This window comes from Palaemon carinicauda, chromosome 41 (genome assembly GCF_036898095.1).
Source record: "Palaemon carinicauda isolate YSFRI2023 chromosome 41, ASM3689809v2, whole genome shotgun sequence".
In the NCBI taxonomy this organism is placed as follows: domain Eukaryota; kingdom Metazoa; phylum Arthropoda; class Malacostraca; order Decapoda; family Palaemonidae; genus Palaemon; species Palaemon carinicauda.
Genome location: NC_090765.1, coordinates 13,820,021 through 13,839,898, shown reverse-complemented (window position 1 = coordinate 13,839,898; position 19,878 = coordinate 13,820,021). Strand labels below are relative to the sequence as shown.

The 19,878-nt window shown below is 45.2% G+C and overlaps 1 pseudogene; it reads left to right on the top strand.

The window, feature by feature from the left end:
* The window catches only part of LOC137632237 (mucin-21-like), a 200,600-nt pseudogene that overhangs the window by 143,739 nt on the left and 36,983 nt on the right, over nucleotides 1-19,878 (top strand).

Below are 19,878 nucleotides of genomic sequence, written 5' to 3'. Positions count from 1 at the left end.
GCTTATAGCATCTTGCTTTTTCAACTAGGGTTGTAACTAGACTTGTAATGATGATGATAATTATCACCGGACAGTCTTTTTCTCTCTTTATGAATTCTTCTCATTAAATTACCCTAGGAAATTACCCTGCAGGTGACAGTTCTTTAGATGCACTGTAGTCATTACTAAAGGGTCTTTGCAGTATTCCTTCAGCCTCTAGCTGTGCTTCCATTAAATCCTTCTACTTCATCTCTATTCTTCTTGCTTGCCAACCTCTTCTAACTTTTACCTTTATATAACTAGGGTTTTACTTCAGATGCCCTTGGGTGCTGAATGGTCTCACAGTCCCCAACACAGGTCTATTCAACCCAAATTGATAAATTCAATCCTAGGAAATTAGTTTAATTGGATACTTGAATTCATAATACTCGTGAGAGCAAGGAGTCTCTTTAAAGAAAGGATTACCATAGATTACTTTAATACAAAAGTTGGGCTAATATTTTAATTTGTTAGTGCCACATTCATTAGCTCACAATGATGATTATTATTTCTTCAGAAGAATGTTTTCAGAATAACAGAAAATGATTAGCAGGAGCGGGCATATTTAGTTACATTTATATGAAGATCTATTTATTGTCTAAGCTTTATACCTCTAATAATAATGTATCCTGTATATGACTAACTTCTTTCATACCATGTTGAAAATATTTTACTTATTTTTTTCCAGTTAAAGTGAAAGTGGATGAAACCAGCATTCAAGGCAAGTGTTATGCTATTTATATTTTTACTGAGGATATGGTACTATTTATTATATTGCATAGTGTTTAAAAGTTGAAATTCAAAATGTTATTTAGACTAAATTTACTCAATACAATTAATGCTTTATTGTTTGCATGTATAGGCTTAAGTAACATTTATACATGGACATGAAGATAATATCGAATTTACTTGATTAGATATTGGAATTATTTTTCAGACATTTTTGAACCAGTTTCATCAACTAAGGTCTTGCATGTTTTTTTTTTTTTTTTTTTTTTTTTTTTACATATTCTCCTTATTATTTAAAGGCTTAGAAAGTCTTCACTGTTGTTTATGGTAAAAATGTGCATTCAAGGTCATAGTATGGAGGAGGCAAATGTGGGCAAGTGAGATATAACTATGCTATAATATATTAATGGGAGAGAAGTTTCTTTGTGCATCATAACAGTGATATCTATAATGAGAAATTATTTTAAAAGAAAATGACTTTTGTTGCAGGTAGAGGCCTTGTTATTGGTGCAATAAAAGATACCTTACCCTCAGTTAGTGCATTCTTGGATTCAACAAAGCCTGAGTACAAAAAATTTTTGAATGCTGGTCCCAAGGTAAAGTGTTATTTTGGGTGCAAATTATTGAAAACTTAGTAGAGTTGGAATTTTCATGGTGTGTATTAACCACAATTGCTGCTTAAACAAGATATAATTTGTTTTACTGTATAGTAAATCCTCAATTTAGTTATCTTACTCGGCCAACAGATGATTCACGAAATTGGGAAAGCATTTGAAAAAAAAATGTTTCACTGTGCTATATAGTACACTACTTATAAGGCATTGGCTAAGGTAAAGACTATTAAATTGAGTATTTCCTAAAATTTAAGCATTTTACTTGCTAGTTTCCACAAGTAATTATGCCTTGGCTTTCTTAACACCACTCATTTGAGAAACCACTGAAGATTGTCCCAAATAATTCTGTACACTTGTGTTCTCTAGCGTATGAATGAATTTTTAATTTACAAATTGCTTAGTCTGCTAAATTTCATCTGATAATGAGTATTGCATTCTTTTACGCCCGCATTATTTCACGCATTCATCAGCATAATGATGTTGATTTTCTGAGATATTCACAAGGGAACTATATGTTGAGATGAAAATATACTCTTATGAAAAGTAAATTTATTTGTAGGAAACCATTTCTTTGATAACCTTCACAATGCTATTTCTACATTTCAATAATTTCCTGATAAAAAAAGGTTTCATGAAATTATTATTTGGTCAGGTTAATGACGATTCAGATTTATGATTTGGTGCTTTCCTTGAACATGAGGGAAATCATACTTTGCAATAAAGAAAAAAAAATGTCATACATATGCACTTTATACTGTGAAAATAATTTTGTGCAATATTAATTGACCATGGAATTGTGAGATGCTTCTTATATATACGGATAATTATCCTTTCATGCAATCCTACGTTTAAGTGTACACAAATGTATATATACATAAAATATCCCATCGATTTATTAGATTCTTAGAGAATCTGGACTTAAGGGGAAAAATCTATTGTACTTATATTTTAACAAAGAACCTATAACAATACTGGCTTCAATTTGATGGAATATCAAGCCAAAAGTAAATATTATTTTATGTCTGTCACAGAGATTAAGAGATTTAACATCAATATTCATAATTCATTAAAAGTATTGTAATGTAACTAAATCCACCATCACTACCATTATCAACTAATGAGAAAAGAAACTGTGGGGTCACTTTGTATATCTTTCATCAATTGCCATTTCTAGAAATTGAGGGTGGCATTAGAAATAAAACAACAGTCACAACCACATTCATCCTAACAAGTTGTTGAATCCTGTGTGCTATATCTCTTCATCCACTTCCAGAAAAGTATGATCAGCAGTGCATTGAACCCATTTAAAGACTGCTATTCATTACTATATTTCACACATGTTTCTTTCTTGGGTTGCATTCTCTTTGGACATCATCTATCTGAATTTGTTCGATTTAGAACAAGTTTTTACTATTCAAGTCTTTGTTCCGTTTCTTCACCCATATTATTTTGTATTCATTATTATTTCCTCTTATTCTGCAGACCAACTTGTCAATTCTCCCATTCCTGTAAACTACACAAGCTTGCTTTCTGTCTTGCGATTAACTTTAAATAATCCACACAAACACACATGCATGCATATATATATATATATATATATACACAGTGATGCCTCAGGATACGAAAGTAATCCGTTCAGGATACGGTTTCGTATCCTGATTTTTTCGTATCCTGAGTCGCGTATTACATGTAAATAGCCTAATCCGTTCCAAGCCTTACGAAAAGACACCTTTTCTTCCATAAACACGCTAAACTGTAGTAATAAACATGCAATGCAGCCATTTCTATCATTCAATAATTAACCCAACCGTTAAAAACAGCCTAATCCATTCCAGAAACCACTATGAGATTATTCAATAATGTAGTTATAGCCCAAGCCCTAAGAAAACGGTCAGTTTTCTTTACTACTGTATAAAAGTTACGGTACTGTATGTAAAGCATTTGGATCAGTGAAGGTGTATTGTTACCTGTACGTACACCTAAATTAAGGATTGATACCCTGAAAAAAAGGTTACAGTTAATTAGTGTAACAAAAAAGTTGAAACTTACCTTTTGATTGAGACGATGTCCGATAGCGAAGTCGCGGCAGAGGAGGATGGCATAAGGCAGAAAACGTAACAAGTGACAGACTACGTACAGTAATTTACACACTTAACACATTAACACTTAAACTTTACGAAATGGCAGAAATAATTAACACTTAACATTACGTATGGAAAACTATAAAATGAAAGAAAAAATTACTTTAACACTTAACGGTAACATAAAACTTAAAATTGAATTTTTTTTTTTTTACTTTTTTATAACTTTACGTTTTTCATATTTTCTAAATCTCTTCTACTTCTTCATCACTTTCTTTTTTTTGTTTCTTTTCTTTACTTTCACCTTCTAATTCTCCATCACTTCCTCTTTTCTGTTTCTTTTCTTCACTTTTACCTTCGTCTTGGCCTACTAATACCGCTGGCCTCTTTAATAAGAAACTATCCATTGAAGCTTGTTTCTGCCTACTTTTCAACACATTTCTAAAATGCGTTAGGCAAACGTCATTGCAGTGTTGAAGCGTACGGTTGGTATAAACTTTTTCTGGATGTTCCTTTTCGACGTAGTCTGCCATTTTATGGAAACATGTGAGAATTTCCTTAATGTCTGCCGTTTTCAAAGGTGTAACATCCTCCTCATCACCGCTAGAGAACTGCTCTTGAACAACACTCACTTGCATTGTCTCCCACTCCTTCAGGTCGTCCGTCGTCAACTCCTCGTGGTGCTCCTCGATAAGTTCATCTATATCCTCGGCGCTAACTTCCACCCCCATGGACGTACCAAGATGTACGATGTCAGCCACCTCAGACTGCTGAATGAGTTCAGGATCGTCAACGATCTCGGCTTCGCCTCCAGGCTTCCCAAACCCCTCGAAGTCTCGTGCAGAGACAGCATCAGGCCACAGCTTCCTCCAAGATGAGTTCAGGGTACGCCTCGAAACTTTCTGCCAAGCGAGATCGATGAGTTTGAGGCATATCACAATATTAAAATGATCTTTCCAGAATTCACGCAGAGTGAGGTTTGTACTTTCTGTGACTTGGAAACATCTCTGGAAGAGATGCTTCGTGTACAATTTTTTGAAATTAGAAATAACTTGCTGGTCCATGGGCTGTAGGAGAGGGCTGGTGTTAGGCGGTAGATACAGGACCTTTATGAAGGAATACTCGGCCAGAAGATATTCCTCGAGGTCAGGAGGGTGAGCTGGAGCATTGTCTAACACCAGCAGACATTTCATAGGGAGGCGGTTTTCTTCCAAACATTTTCGGACAGTCAGACTGAAGCAGACATTCACCCAATCAATGAAAAGTTGCCTCGTTACCCAGGCTTTAGCATTCGCCCTCCACATCACGGGAAGGTTCTCCTTGATGACTTTGTGGGCTTTGAAGGCTCGGGGATTTTCTGAATGGTACACCAGCAGGGGCTTTATCTTGCAGTCCCCACTGGCGTTTGCACAAAAAGCAAGGGTAAGCCTGTCCTTCATAGACTTATGTCCGGGTAGCCTCTTCTCCTCCGCCGTGATGAATGTCCGACGAGGCATTTTCTTCCAAAAAAGTCCAGTTTCGTCGCAATTGAAAACTTGCTGCGAACTGTAGCCTTCCTGCAGAGTCAACTCGTAGAACGTTTTAACAAAGGCTTCGGCGGCCTTCGTGTCCGAGCTGGCTGCCTCCCCATGCCGTACCACTGAATGAATGCCAGTCCTTTTCTTGAATTTCTCAAACCACCCCCGAGAAGCCTTGAACTCTGGGGGTTCCTGCTGGGATGTTCCTCCTTCTCCTGCCCCTTCTTCGGCCTGAGAACGCACGAGATCACCGAAAATGGCGGAGGCCTTCTGGCAAATTGTAGTCTCAGTGATGGTGTCTCCTGAGATCTCTTTGTCTTTGATCCACACAAGAAGCAGCCTCTCCATCTCGTCATGCACGTGGGTTCTGTTATTGGAGAAAATAGTGACGCCCTTAAAAGGTGCCGCTGCTTTGATGGCTGCCTTCTGCTTCAGGATGGTGTCTATCGTAGATGGATTCCGGCCATACTCCTTGGCGATTGCACTTAAACGCATGCCAGACTTGTACTTTTTTACGATTTCAAGTTTCGTCTCCATCGAGAGCATCGTCGTCGTCTTTCCTTCGGCAACATTCTTGGGACCCGTGGCTACAGTAATACGTAATATAATACACTACGTACGTTATATACAGTAATATGTATAGTAAACACTAATACAGTACAGTGCACAGTAACGAACGTTTAATAACGATAACACGTGGCGTACGAATGTACTGTATATTAACACTACGTCAAACAAGCGAAAGCACACAATGTCTGTTAACGATACTGCGGTCGGAACGAAAAGAGAGAAAGAGAGATGAACGCCCGTGCGTAAGCAAGCTGGGATAGTTGCCGACCAATAAGAAAGCAGGATCTTATGGCGTCAGCTAGCATCTGAGTAGGGAGATAACCAATGGGAGAGCGGGAGGCTGTGAGTGAGTCTACCCAAGTTCAAAGTCTGGCGGCGCGCGCTTTTTAAAATTACTCTCGGCGAAGAGTTGGGATCTCGTAAGGTTTTCGTATCCTGAAATTTTATTCGTATACTGGGGCATAAAAGTCTTCGAATCACTTTTCGTATCCTGAATTTTTCGTAAGCAAAAAACTTGCGTATCCAGAGGTATCACTGTATATATATATATATATATGTGTGTGTGTGTGTACGTGTACATGTACATATATATATACACACACATATATATATATATATATATATGTATATATATATATATATATATATACACATACATACACACACACACACACATATATATATATATATATTTGTTCCAACACAGAGTACTTACCTCGAACTACTTTCCTAGGAGTATCTGGGATCTCCTCCCAACCGACCAGAATTTTGTGTAGTTTACTCTACTCCCGTTTTCTATGCGGGGTAACCTCTGGCGGAGTGATACGCGCCCAGAGACGACCTGGGGTCAGAGAGCATGCTTGCTCAGGTCTCGATCTCCAGTAAGTTTCTGGTCACGTCGCAGATAACATCCCGACGCTCTCTCTTACCCAGTGCGACCCTTTGTGTCCCCGACCCCCTTTGTGTCTCACGCGGTTCCCACGTGGTCCCTTTGTGCTCTTCCTTATCCTTTTCCCTCTGTGCTCCTGTGTCTCGCGGTGTCTTACTAGTGCGTTATGGAGCATCCCCGTCGTTGCCCTGGGCCTATGGCCAGTAAATCATGTGGCGCCTTCCTCTCTAAGCCTGAAGTTGACCCGCACTCCTTGTGTTCGTCGTGTAGGGACAGTGTGTATTCTCCTACAGCCACGTGTCCGGAGTGCGAGTCCTGGAACGAGGTGCAGTGTGTGCGCTATGGCACCAAAAAGAAGAAGACCTCTAGACGTTCACCTAGGAAACCGAGTGTCTCTTCGCCTCTCGCTTCGCCCGGTGATTCTTCGGACAGAGTCTCTCTGCTGCCTTCCCCTACCCAGTGTAGGGGTCGAGGTAAGTCTGTTGCGGGGAAGAGGCCTGTGGCTCTTCCCCAGGAGTCTAATTTACCTGACAGTGGGATTGTGTCTTCGATCCAGGCAAGTGGGGGGCCTGAAGGAGGGACGGGAGTGTGTTCGGGGGACAGAGCCCTGGTGAAAGCTGGGCCCGTCTCGTCGGACGATCCTATGTGGGATAAAACTGCTGCAGCCTCTTCTCCTGCCTCTTGGGTAGGTTTTTCAGGTGCGTCAGCAGCCGAGGGTGCCGCCGAGAAGGAAGACTCGCCGCCGTCAGACCCCCTCGCGTGGGCGCCTCCGAAGACGACCTTCAGATCTCCCCTGAGGATGGAAGAGGAGTTTGAGACCTGGTTCCCCAGCGAGGAGCTCCCCCGCTCCCCTCCAGCGCGTTCAGCTACGTTCCTGTCCGTCTTCCTGGAGCCTTCGTCGCCGACCGGACACCATGTGGACCCACCAGCAACAAGGCGCGACTCAGGCCGTTCAGCGAGGTCCTACAGGTCTTCGGGCTCCTCGGTCGAGGCCTACTCCTACTCATCGGAAGACGGAGCCCCGAGGGACCACAGGAGATGGCTAGATAGGTACCGCAGGAGACTGTCTTGCTCACGTTCCCGTTCCAGATCCCACCACGTGGGTAGGCGCTCTAGATCCCCCAGGAAGAAGTATAAGAGAAGCGACTCGCCAGAGGAAGAATGGGTGCGGGTCGCCATCCCCCGTAGTCAACTCCTGGGGGCTTTAGCAGTCCCAAGCACCTTGGGATGGCTCCCTAGGTCCCGCTCACCAGTAGGATTTGTCTCCAGCAGCAGGTATGATCGACGGAGGGAGTCGTCTCTCCAGGCCCCAAGGGACAGGCATAAGTCCGCGAAGGTTCCGACTCCATCCGCCCAGCGGAGAGAGTCCCTTCGGACTGGCAGCCGCGTCCCGGCCTCAAAAACTACGACGAGTCGTCCGGAACGAGAGAGACTCCTTCCCTCAATGGGCAAGCCTGCAGACCCCTGGTCCGCCAGAAGAAGAGAAAATCCAGGACGAAGGGCTCCGTCCCTGCGGCGATGCCTGTCCTACTCCCTGAAATGCAGAGACTGGACCACTCCAGGAAGATGCCTCCTTCCTGTGCGGCTCCCCCCGTTGGAGGTCCTCCGTCACGAGCACTGGAGCGCCCGACAGAGAATGTAGAGGACGGTGTAGAAGGTTCTGCAGCGGAAGTTTTGGCCTACAAGAGGGTGATAGGCCTCATTTGGCGTCACCACAGGCTGGACGAACTTGAGCCCTCTACTGACGAAGTCTGGCTCTCGAGCCTTAGCAGGCTGGTGGATGCGCCTGTGCAACAGAGGCCCTCACTAGCCTTCCCTTTGGCTAGGGATGTTAGGCTGGGTATGGCGCACGTTGACAACATCGTGGCCAACCACGCGGAAGCTCCCAAGAGCCATAGCGCCTCCAAACTTCTCCAGGGCCTGAAGACACAGAGCTGGTTCTATCTTCCCAAAGGACACCTCACGGATCCCTGTTCGGTGGAGCCAGCAGTCGCCATCCTGGGACAAGGAGCGGCAGAGGAGAGGGCTACCACTGCCCCGGTTTGTTTCTCCCCTGCAGAAACGTCCATGATGGAGGAGCTGGCCAAGGACCTGGTACACGTGTCATCGTGGCTGGATTGGTGGGCCTCCACGCTGGTGGGGTTCCAATCCTCGCACGACCTCGCAATCCCGGAGAATCAGGCCTTGCTGAAGGAGCTTATTAGCTCGGGAGGTAAGGCCCTGAAGTTCCTCTCCTACCAATCCATCGCGCAGGCCGCCAATTGGATACTGCGGAAGAGGGACACTGTGCTCAACAAGCTCGTCAGGAGGCTCCCTGACAGAGAAGCGAGATCCCTGAGAAGCCTGCCACTGTGGGACGACTCAGTGTTCCCCCTGAAGGCGGTGGAGGAGACTGTAGAGAGGGCCAGGAAGCTAAAGGACGCGGGAGAACCCAGGCCCCCTCCAGCGAGAAGACCTGCCCATAGAAGGACACCCTCCAACGTCTCTCTCCCTCCTCGCACCTCACCTAGCCAGGCCAGGAGAGACGCCCCTACTACGTCCTGGCAGCAACCTACGCAGCCCTCCTGTCGAGGAACGCCGGCTGTGCAGTCAGCCTCAGGCCTTCCTATTCGGCCGCCAGAAGAGGTCGTTGAGGCCACGCCTCTCGAAGGAGATAGGCCCCTCTACTCCTGCCGAAGCCTCAGGTGGGGGGATGTTTCAAACATTCTTAGCAAGCATGGCGAGACCACGGATCGGATCCGTGGACCGTAACAGTTCTGAAAGAAGGGTACAGGTTGCCCTTCCTGGCGGACCCCCCCCCACCTCTGATACCAGATTTGCAGGCGGAATTTTTGGCACCGAAAGACCCCTTGAGAAGGACGGCCCTACAAAAAGAGGTCTCTGCAATGCTGGCGAAAGGGGCAATAGAATCAGTCAAGAACCTGGGTCCAGGGTTCTACAGCAGACTCTTCCTGGTTGAGAAAGCGACAGGGGGCTGGAGACCAGTCATAGACCTCTCAGCCCTCAACAGGTTCATGTGCAAGACCGACTTCAAGATGGACACTCCGAAGTCGGTCCTAGCGGCCTTGAGTGAGGGAGACTTCATGATGTCCATAGACCTCAAGGATGCATCCTTCCAGATCCCTGTTCAGCTCTCCAGCATGAAGTACCTAAGGGTAAAATGGGGTACCCAAACGTTGCAGTTCAAGACCCTCTGCTTCAGTTTGTCCCGGCCCCTCAGGTCTTCACGAGGGTCTTTGCAACAGTCTCGTCCTTGGCACACGAACAGGGTATCTGCCTTATTCGGTACCTGGACGACTGGTTGTTGCTTTCAGCCTCTGGAACTACTGAGGGAGCAAGGCGCGAAACTCCTGCAGTTCTGCAACATCCTGGGTATCATCATCAACCTGGAGAAGTCCCAACTGATACCCTCCACTAGGATGACTTACCTCGGGATGGTTTTGGACTCCCGGTTGGCGAGAGCCTTCCCTTCCGCGGAGAGATGGGACAACTTGGACCAGATCCTACGGCCCTTCCTGTCGGACCAGCCCTGGAGAGCCAAGGACTGGCAGAGACTGATAGGCCACCTTGTGTCGTTAGAGAAGCCAGTCCCACAGGGGAGACTCAAACTCAGGGAGTACAATGGAACCTGAAGGAGACCTGGAACCAGAGAAAATCCCTGCACAAGGTGGTCCCGATGTCCCCGAAGATGAAGGAAGTCCTAGAGTGGTGGCATGACAGATCGAACACCCTCAAGGGGATGCCCTTCGCAGCCGACCCTCCGGAGATGCTCCTGTTCACGGACGCATCTAAAGAGGGTTGGGGTGCCCATCTCCTCGACAGCACAGCAAGAGGAAGATGGTTAGCCAAAGAGAAGAACCTGCACATAAACGTTTTAGAAATAATGGCAGTGCAAAGAGCGTGCCTAGAGTTCGTTCATCGGCTTCGGGGAAACACCGTGGCACTAATGTGCGACAATGCCACGGTGGTGGCCTACATAAAGAAGCAAGGAGGACTGAAATCAAAGGAGCTGTGCGACCTCACAGAGTTTCTGGAATGGGCCGAAATGGAGCAGATCAAGATCTCGGCCAGATTCATCCCAGGGAAGAGAAACGTCCTGACCGACGGCCTCAGCAGAATGGGTCAAGTGGTAGGGTCCGAGTGGTCCTTGCACCCGGAAGTGGCCAAGACTCTCATTCAGAAGTGGGGCTCGCCAGTGATAGACCTCTTTGGCACGAGACAACGCACAGCTCCCCGTGTTTTTTTCTCCTGTGCCAGATCCGGGGGCGGCGTTCGAGGACGCCTTCCCTCCCTTCGGAATGCTCAGGCAAGTCCTCAACAGGGTGAGGCGAGCAGACAACCTGTGGATGACTTTGGTAGCCCCCTGGTGGCCGGAGAGAGAGTGGTTCACGGATCTAAAGGAACTGGTGCACCTTCCACCTTGGCCCCTTCCGAATAGACCTGACCTTCTCCGGCAACGCACTTTCAAAGGTTCCACGAAAACCCTCGGTCCCTCTGCCTTCATGCGTGGAGGTTATCAAGCGTCTCCTGAGGAAGGAAGGGTATTCGGCGAAGACGGCAACAAGGATGTCAGGGTACCTGAGACGTTCGTCAGCTGCAGTATACCAGGCAAAATGCGCTACCTTCACGAAGTGGTGCGTCTCGAAGAACATCAAGCCGTTGCAGGTCTCCATCCCAGAGATAGCTGACTTCCTAGTCTATCTCAGGGACGAGGTGAACATGTCCATCCCAGCCATTAAAGGAGTCCGGGCTGCCCTGGGACAAGTCATCCTCCTGAAGGGCATCGCCCTGGGTACCTCCAGACACATCTCAATGCTCATCAGGAGCTCCGAGCAATCGTGCCCCCCTCAGGCCGTTAGGGTGCCCCAGTGGGACGTGGCTAGTCCTGAAGATGCTGTCAGAATCTCCCTTTAAACCCCTAAAGGACATCTTGGACAGAGAGCTCACCCTCAAGACAGTTTTTCTGTTAGCGATGGCATCAGCAAAATGGGTAGGGGAGATTCATGGACTGTCGTACGAGGTGTCACACTCGAAAGGCTGACGTGAAGCTACTTTCAGGTTCTTACCATCCTTCGTGGCCAAGACCCAGAATCCAGCAGTCTGGGACCCCAAGTTTGAAGGATTCTCGGTGCCGCCAATCCCTCGTTTGGACAACCCGAGGGACTTGCTTCTGTGCCCTGTCAGAGCGGTACAGAAGTACTTAGAGAGGACAGCCAGACTTCGACACAAAATCAAGAGTGTGTTCGTCTCCTCAGGATTAATAAAGAAGCCAATCTCCAAGAATACGATCTCCTTCTGGCTACGACAGGTGATCATGAGGGCCTACAGTAGTGCAGGGGTTCCTCTTCCGGGGAAGCCTAGACCCCACGACATCAGAGGGCTTAGTACTTCGTTGGCCTTTGAGAAGAACAGGGCAGTCGGCCAAATCCTGAGGGCAGGTACATGGGCTAGTCAGTCAACCTTCACAGCTCACTACTTGAAGGAGTGTTCGAGGGGATCCCTGGACGGATTCTCTTTCGGTCCCGTTATTTCAGCGCTTCAAAGGATTCAAAGGTGTATCCCCAGGGTAAACTACGGGCAGTAAGTCCAAGAGACACAGGTTCCTTCCTTATCCAGTCTTTTTCCCTATTACCTTCCCTGAAATAACCCTAAAATCCATTAACTGCCATGGGATGCATCATCAGTGAATGAATACGTCTCCAAGGATTTTTACAGAGGTGAGTTACTTACACACTAAGATAGTTTTTTGGGTAGTTTTCCCTATTTCTCGTGTTTTCTCTTGGTGGGTCAGCAGGACCTAGCCTCCTATCTAGGTTCCGCTTTTCTCTCCTCATCACAGTCTCTGGGTCCTGTGGGACACTCCCACCTCCTAAGGTATAAGTCTCCTAAGAAAGCAGTTCGAGGTAAGTACTCTGTGTTGGAACAAATCACAAATTTTAAGTAATTTGTATTTTTCCTAACTACTACCTTGAACTACTTTCGGGTTATGGCCCGCCCATCCTACCCCGAGTGCCTTACTGGACTTAGTAAAAACCTGTCTGTCAAAACTTACTGGAGATCGAGACCTGAGCAAGCATGCTCTCTGACCCCGCGTCTGAGTGTCAGTGACTCTTTCTTAGCACTGGGAGAACCAAGTTACTTTGTAAGACAATCTGTAATGCATATGCCTTGACTGCTGAGAGGGTTGAGGTACCATCTAGGAATGAAACTCATGAAGTCAGGGGTTAGGCTCTATCCTTGCCTTAAAGAGGAATCTTTCAGTTGGCCTGGTTGGGTGTGTATACATTAGACCTTTTACTTTACAGGAGTACCCACAAGTCCCTTGACATTTTTGTACTTGATCTCGTGGTGGCTGCTTAAATAGCAAGCCCAGCTCCAATGTAGGACAGTAAGCATCTTGGTTATGGTAATGTATAAATGGATGTCTGGAATGAAGACAGGATACAGGCTTTTGTCCTCCCTTCTTTCTTCCCTTCATTTTGGGACGCAGCGGTCAGAGAGTTACTCGCTGATTCTGACTTGATGCTGGTAAACTATGCATCTGAGGTCCATCCTTTAGAACCTAGAGAAGTTTCCCCCCATCCTCCATAGACAAGGAGGATGATGGTGGAATATATACCAATCTTTTGATCATCATACACCAGGTATATATGGACTGCTATCTCCTTTGGGAGAAGGGGTCCCCTTTTTGACCTCGTACCCATCATCGGGACAGGCCAGGGCCTATTAGCCTATTCGTCCCTATGATAGATAAATAGATAGAAAGTTGCTAGCGTCATCTCCCCAATCAGGACCAGAAACGGTAGATTGACATTACCTGGAAAGAAAAAAGCCAATCAATTTGGTCCCAGGGGTCGTATTTCCAACCCACCAATCAGTAAGTGTCTCTAATTAAAGGACATAAGGTTTGTACAGTATATGTATTAGAACAAATAGAGTAATTCATCACAACACGAGATTAAATGGTTCCGTAGTGGCTTTCGTACCGGGATTTTTTCGTGTTGTGAGTAACCTTTTACATGTAAATAGCCTAATTCGTTCCAGGCCCTACAAAAACACCACATTAAATGATTATAAGGAGTATACACTCCACTATACAGTACTCAGCAGATTACTGTACAATCATTTTTAACATTCAATAACTTTATCGTTGGTAATCTGTATAAGAAATTTATAATTAGAGCAAACAGTATAAAATACAGTAACAAAAAGGTGGAACCTTACCTTTGGAGTGAGGCGAGGTCCGAGAGCGAAGTGGCAGGGCGGTAGAGGAGGATGACAAATGGCAGAAAATGTTAACAAGTGGCAGAAAACATGAACACTTACCTTTACAAAACGGTTTAATAAATGGTAGAAAACGTTAACAAATGGCAGGTAATATTAACACTCAACTTTACGATAAACTTAAAATAAAATTTTTTCTGCCTTTTTTTTTTCATTTTGTTTTTTTACTTTACATTTTGATTTTTCAAAATGTAATTCCATGTTTTCCCCATCACTGTTCTTTTCTTTCGTTTCGTTTTAGTTTTGTCTTCCTCTTGGCCTGTTAGTACCGAGGGCCTCTTTAAAAAAACCATCCAAGGAAGCTTGTCTGCCTGCTTCTTGAAATGTTTCTGAAATGATTTGGGCAAACGTCATTTAGATATTCAAGCGCATGACCTGTGACAACTTTTTCCGGATGTCTCTTTTTGACAAAGGCTGCCCTTTTATGGTAGCAAACTAGAGCCTCCTTAATTTCTACCATTGTCATAGGGTTATCCTCCTCCCCCTCACTGCTAGAGAACTGTTCCTGAACTTTGTTCACTTGCATGGCCCACAACTCCTTCGGGTCATCCGTCGTAAGTTCCTCTTGATGCTCCTCGATAAGCTCATCGATGTCGGCCTCATAAACTTTGAGACCCATGGACATCTTGAGTATAACGATCTTGGTAACCTCAGACTGAGCAACAGGTTCAGGACCATCAACATTTTCGGAATCAGCTTCAGTTTGGTCTGCGTGAAGGAAGGCCTCAAAATCTCATGTGGGGACAGCTTCAGGCCACAGCTTCTTCCATGCAGAGTTGAAGGTGTGCCTTGAAACCTCCTGCCAAATTCACGAAGGGTGAGGTTTGTGCTCTCAATGATTTTGAAAGATCTTGTGAAGAAATATTTTGTATAGTTTCTTGATGTTGGAAATCACTTGCTGGTCCATGGGCTGGAGGAGCGGGCTGGTGTTAGGTAGGAGATAGTGAACTTTGATGAAGGAATACTCTGCTAAGATATCTTCTCCAAGGCCTGGAGTGTGAGTAGGGGCATTGTCTAACACCAGCAGGCATTTCAGAGGGAGGTACTTCTCTTCTAAATATTTTTTCTCTTGTCAAGCCTAAGCAACGGTTTACCCACTCCATGAACAAGGTTCTTGTTACCCAGGCTTTTGCATTAGCCCTCCATAACATCTGAAGCTTCTCCTTCATTACTTTGTGGGCCTTGAAGGCTCAAGGACTGTCGGAATGATACATTAGCTGGGGTTTCACCTTACTATCCCCACTGGCATTTGCACGGATTGCAGGAGTAAGCCTATCCTTCATAGGCTTATCCCCAGGTAGCTTCTTTCCTTCCGTGATGAACGGTCGATGAGGCATTTTTTTCCGGAAAAGCCTAGTTTTTTTTGCAGTTGAAGAATTGCTGGGGACTGTAGCCTTCCCGTATAGTCAACTCGTTTTTGTGTCCAAGCTTGCAGCCTCCCCATGACGCACCACTGAATGAACGCCAGACCGTCTCCTAGAATTTTCAAACCACTCCCGAGGTTCCTTGAACTCTGGGGGTGCCTGCTTCAATGTCCCTTCTCCTGCATCAGCTTTGGCCTGAGCATTCACAAAATGGTGTTCTGGCTGATTATCACTACAGTGACTGTCTCTCCAGTGATTTCCTTGTCCTAAATCCAGACAAGCAGCAGTCTCTCCATCTCATCATGGACGTGGCTCAGTTTGCTAGAGAAAACAGTCACACCCTTAGGTACTGCTGCTTTGATGGCTTCCTTCTGTTTTAGGATCGTTTCTATCATAGATGGATTTCGGCCATATTCATTCGGTATCACACTTAACCGCATGTCAGCCTTGTATTTCATGAATATTTCCATCTTTGTCTCTATAGTAAGCATCATCCTCTTCTTTCCCTGGACATCAGCAACTTCCTTGGGACCCATGGCTAATAAAGTAACATAATATCGCAACACGATGCAGTACAATATTCACAAAAGCAAAATCACAAGCACATAGTCGATGCGTACGATACTGCTGCCTAAACGAAAAGAAAGAGAAACGCCAGATGTGTAGATGTATGATGGGATACAGTACAGTAGATGCTAATCAATAGGAGATCAATATTTTTTGGTGGTAACTACCATCTGAGTAGGGAAATAACCAATGGGAGTGTGAGAGGATGGCGGCGAGTTTACGGGCTGGCGTCACACAAATTTTAGAATTAGTCTCGGACACAGTTGGGCTCTTGTACCATACCTCCTTTTGTTGCACAAAACATTTTTCGAGATGCGAGTCTTAAATATTTTTGTCGTTTTATAGCATGAAAATTTTGTAAGCAGATTATTTTGTGTCGAGAGATATGACTGTAACATATTTTCAAAGTAATTATAATCTCCTCCTGTAAGGCTTTACCCATCCCAAAATTTGGGAAAAAAGCTCCCCCAAAAATCAACCGCACTGTAGCCATCAACTGCGTTGGAAGGAATGAGAAGCAGGAACGTATAGGGGCACTGGAAGGTGATAGGATGTGTAACGGCTCCTTACTTATCCTTCCCCTCAGTGGATTAGATTGGGTAAGGTCTGTTTGGGGTGCAGATATCTATGGTTATCTTAGGATACGTCCCTGATTTTACACGATATTTTCGGCTAGTCGTTTACGGGGCTTGGAACCCCATGATACCTGACAGTAATTCTCCTGCAATATCAATCGCAGAAATATTACACTGTAGAAGTTGCCAGAAGGAACTTCCATCCGGACGACATGGCTATCTCACCCAAAAATAGATTTTTCTTACGTCAAAATCCCTTTGTATTTTTCTCAGCTATACAAACCTGAGTCCTTTAAATTAACTTCCCAATTTAACCCCCCCACTCAGTCCTCACCCCACCCTTGCTCACCACCTGTCAGTATATACTTCGATATCTATTTCAAAGGTGGTTTCTGCTTGCGTTGAAAACATATACTCTTAACCAAAGAACTCATACAGTACAGTGTTTGTAAATCAAGGAAAAATACAAATTAGTAAAAAGATATATTTTAATGTTGCTAATGATCTTGATATATTTTATAAGTTTTAATATAACTTGTTCCAGCACACATACAAACCTTTGTCCTTTTACATAGGATAGATTACCAGCAAAGCTGTAGTATATGACAATTAAACTAGTATAACGAGGTGTAAACAGGTGGCCGGTAGTTAACCGTCCGGGAGTGGAAGTCCCTTCCTAGTTGCTCACTGAGCACTCATTTTGATTTGTGCTGTCAGTGAGAACAGACAGTCTGCCACTGGCTGGAGTTTTTGGGTTTTATTTACTTTTTTCAAGTGTTTTTGTGATTGTTTGCTTGTTTACAGTTAAGAAAACTTGACTTGAAAAGTTTCTTTATCTTGTTAAGCAGGGGGGATGCTCAACAGGTTAAAGGTAAATTTTGGAATTATAACTTAAAAGGGTAAATGATCTTCAGCACCTTATGACAGTCTTCTTGATTGTTCTCCCCGTTTGAATTTGGAAGAATATGATTTCAGGAGGAAGAAGCTACCTTCCTGAGAAATATACCTCCGAGTGCACAGTTTTGGACTTTGAATCATCGTTTACTGATAAACGCGCGCACAAGGAAACATTGGAAGGCAGACTTGGTTTGTACTTGGTGTACTTCTGATATGTCTAACATTAGTGAACATGGGGGAATCAACAAGTGACAGAACTTACGTGATTCCATGAATTCGTGCGCACTTTCCTTACCGCTCTCTCGACAGAAGGAAGTGACACGCTTAGTGTTAGCTTGTCTCATGCACGTCCTCCCTCTGGGACGTGCGCACTACTTTTATCTAAGATTGATCTATGTGTTGGCAAGCAACATGTTTCCCAGCATGCGTGGAATAACTTCAGAGCATGCAGTAGTAGCAGGTGTAGCAGACTAGTATGACCCCTCCACATGCCTCACTGGCGCGCAGTTAACCTGTAACAGGTTGGAACAGGCGAGTTACTATGCAAGCACCTCAACCTTTCGCTCGCGGTACCAAGACATACCTTGTCATTGCGGCCAGTAATTGTTCACAAGGATCCATGTGTTAGTGAGCAACATGTCTCAACACACGTACAGGCATGGCTGTGCCCACACACCTGAATGTGTTCACTTGCCTGTCTCCGCTAGACAACTCCTCTCCTGAGCCTGTTGTGGTAGTACACTATGCATCATGTGCTCGATCTGTTAGGGGTTGGAACAAGTGGGCTACCATGTGCGCTCAATACCCGAGCCTATTAGCACTCATGAGTGCAAGTGTGGATTGACTACCTCTCCTCTCCCGAGCATGTTGTGGTAGTGAGCGTTAATCCCAACATGTTTTGCTGGCATGCGCTCAGTTCTGTAATGGCTTTAGAACAGGTGGGTTATCACTCATGCCCCTCAAAAATATGCCACAACACCATAAAGCGTGTCACCCAGAACTGTTTATCTTTATGCACATTGCTTAGATGCGCCTAAATGCTTCAGGCATCAACAAATTGGGCCTTGCTATGTTGTGTGTCACCTAGACGTTCCCCATAAGATCCAAGATGTGTGCCTGGAGCGCACGCATTCTAGATAGAGCGTAATAGAGAATCTTTTCTGTGAGGAAACCTTACAACTGCGAGAGCTAGAGACAGTCTTCCTGATTGTCCTTCCCCTTTATGAGTTCGGAAGAAGAGGATTTCTGGAGGAGCTAGCTACCTTCCCGATTCCTACAGTTGGAGTGCAGTCGTGAGCAATACACCTCTGAGTGCGCAGCGTTGGACTTTGAATCATTGTTCACTAATGAACTTGTTACTTTGCACAGTCACACCTGGTCTGTGCTTCATCCACTCCTTGTACGCTCAACATCAGTAAACATGGGGGACTCAACAAGTGACAGAACTTCATGTGATCCCATGAATTTGCTCACACTTTCTTAAGTGCTCTCCCCATCAATATAACAGATATACTTAGTGTTAGCATATCTCATGCACACCCTCCCACTGTGACACGCGCACTACCAGTATCTAAGATGGATATCTATGTTGACACTCAACATGTCTTCCAGCACGCGTGCACACTCCTGCGTGCACTAACTCTTCTGAGTGTGCTGTAGTAGTGTGTGTCGCAGAATTGTACTAATATGGGCTACCATGTACGGTCATTACCTGAGCTCATTGGCGCTCCTGAGTGCACGTGTAGATTGACTCGCTGGTCTCCAATAGATGACCCCTCCTCTCCTGAGCCTCTTGTTGTAGCGAGCGCTAATTTCAGTGTGTTTCGCTTGTATGTACTCAGTTCTGTTATGGGTTTAAAACAGGTGGGTTACAACGCACACCCCTCACAAACGTGCCACAACACCGCACAGTGCTTCACCTTTTCGCATATTGCATAGATCCGTCTTAATACTTCATGCATCAATAAAATGGGCCTTGCTATTCTACGTGTCTCCTAGTTGCACCCCACAAGATCCGAGATGTGTCCTACAGCGCATGAGTTTAGGATGGGGCGTATTAGAGAATCCTCTTTGAAAGGAAACCTAACAACTACGATAGCTAGAGCGTGCACTATCCAAATGCATTCATAATTATGACCCTCTTGTCTATCTAGTAGACCTTCCTGGCTATAGAGGTGAGGCCTTCAGTGCCCGTTTACATGTCTTCTTTAGGTGACCGTCACCCTCGAACCCATCGTGGTTTGAGATCACCCAGAGTATGTCCTTCCACTGACTGTTATTAATTGCCTCCAATCAAATTTGGGTCAACCTCACGTCCCCTGTCCCCCGTCTCCTCTGAATTAAAAGAGTTCCTGGTAGGGAAAGTCTTCAATCTCCTTCAGAATGGAATCTAGTCCGTTCAGATCTCGAGTTCCCAGACACCTTGGAGGATAAGAGGTTTTCAGCTAACCCCTTCCACCTTTTCTTGACCGGCTCAAGCTTGAGAGAAATTAGGATCTTCAGTCAGGAATGAAGAATAGATCTTGCATACCAGAAGGGATTATCAAATTCTTGGGAGACCTTGAATTGGGATCCAGACCTGATTCTAGAAGGGGTACTGAGAACAACCCCTCTCATCCTCGATCTTCTCCAAGGGGAGTGCGAGACGTATTTGCATTTGTATCTCTACCTCGCACCCACTTTGTCTGAGTTGCTCTTCCCAGAAAGAGAGATATCCTCATCTCCAAAACATCTGTGTAGGATCACATGCAAGTATTTGATTGTCAGTAATGAG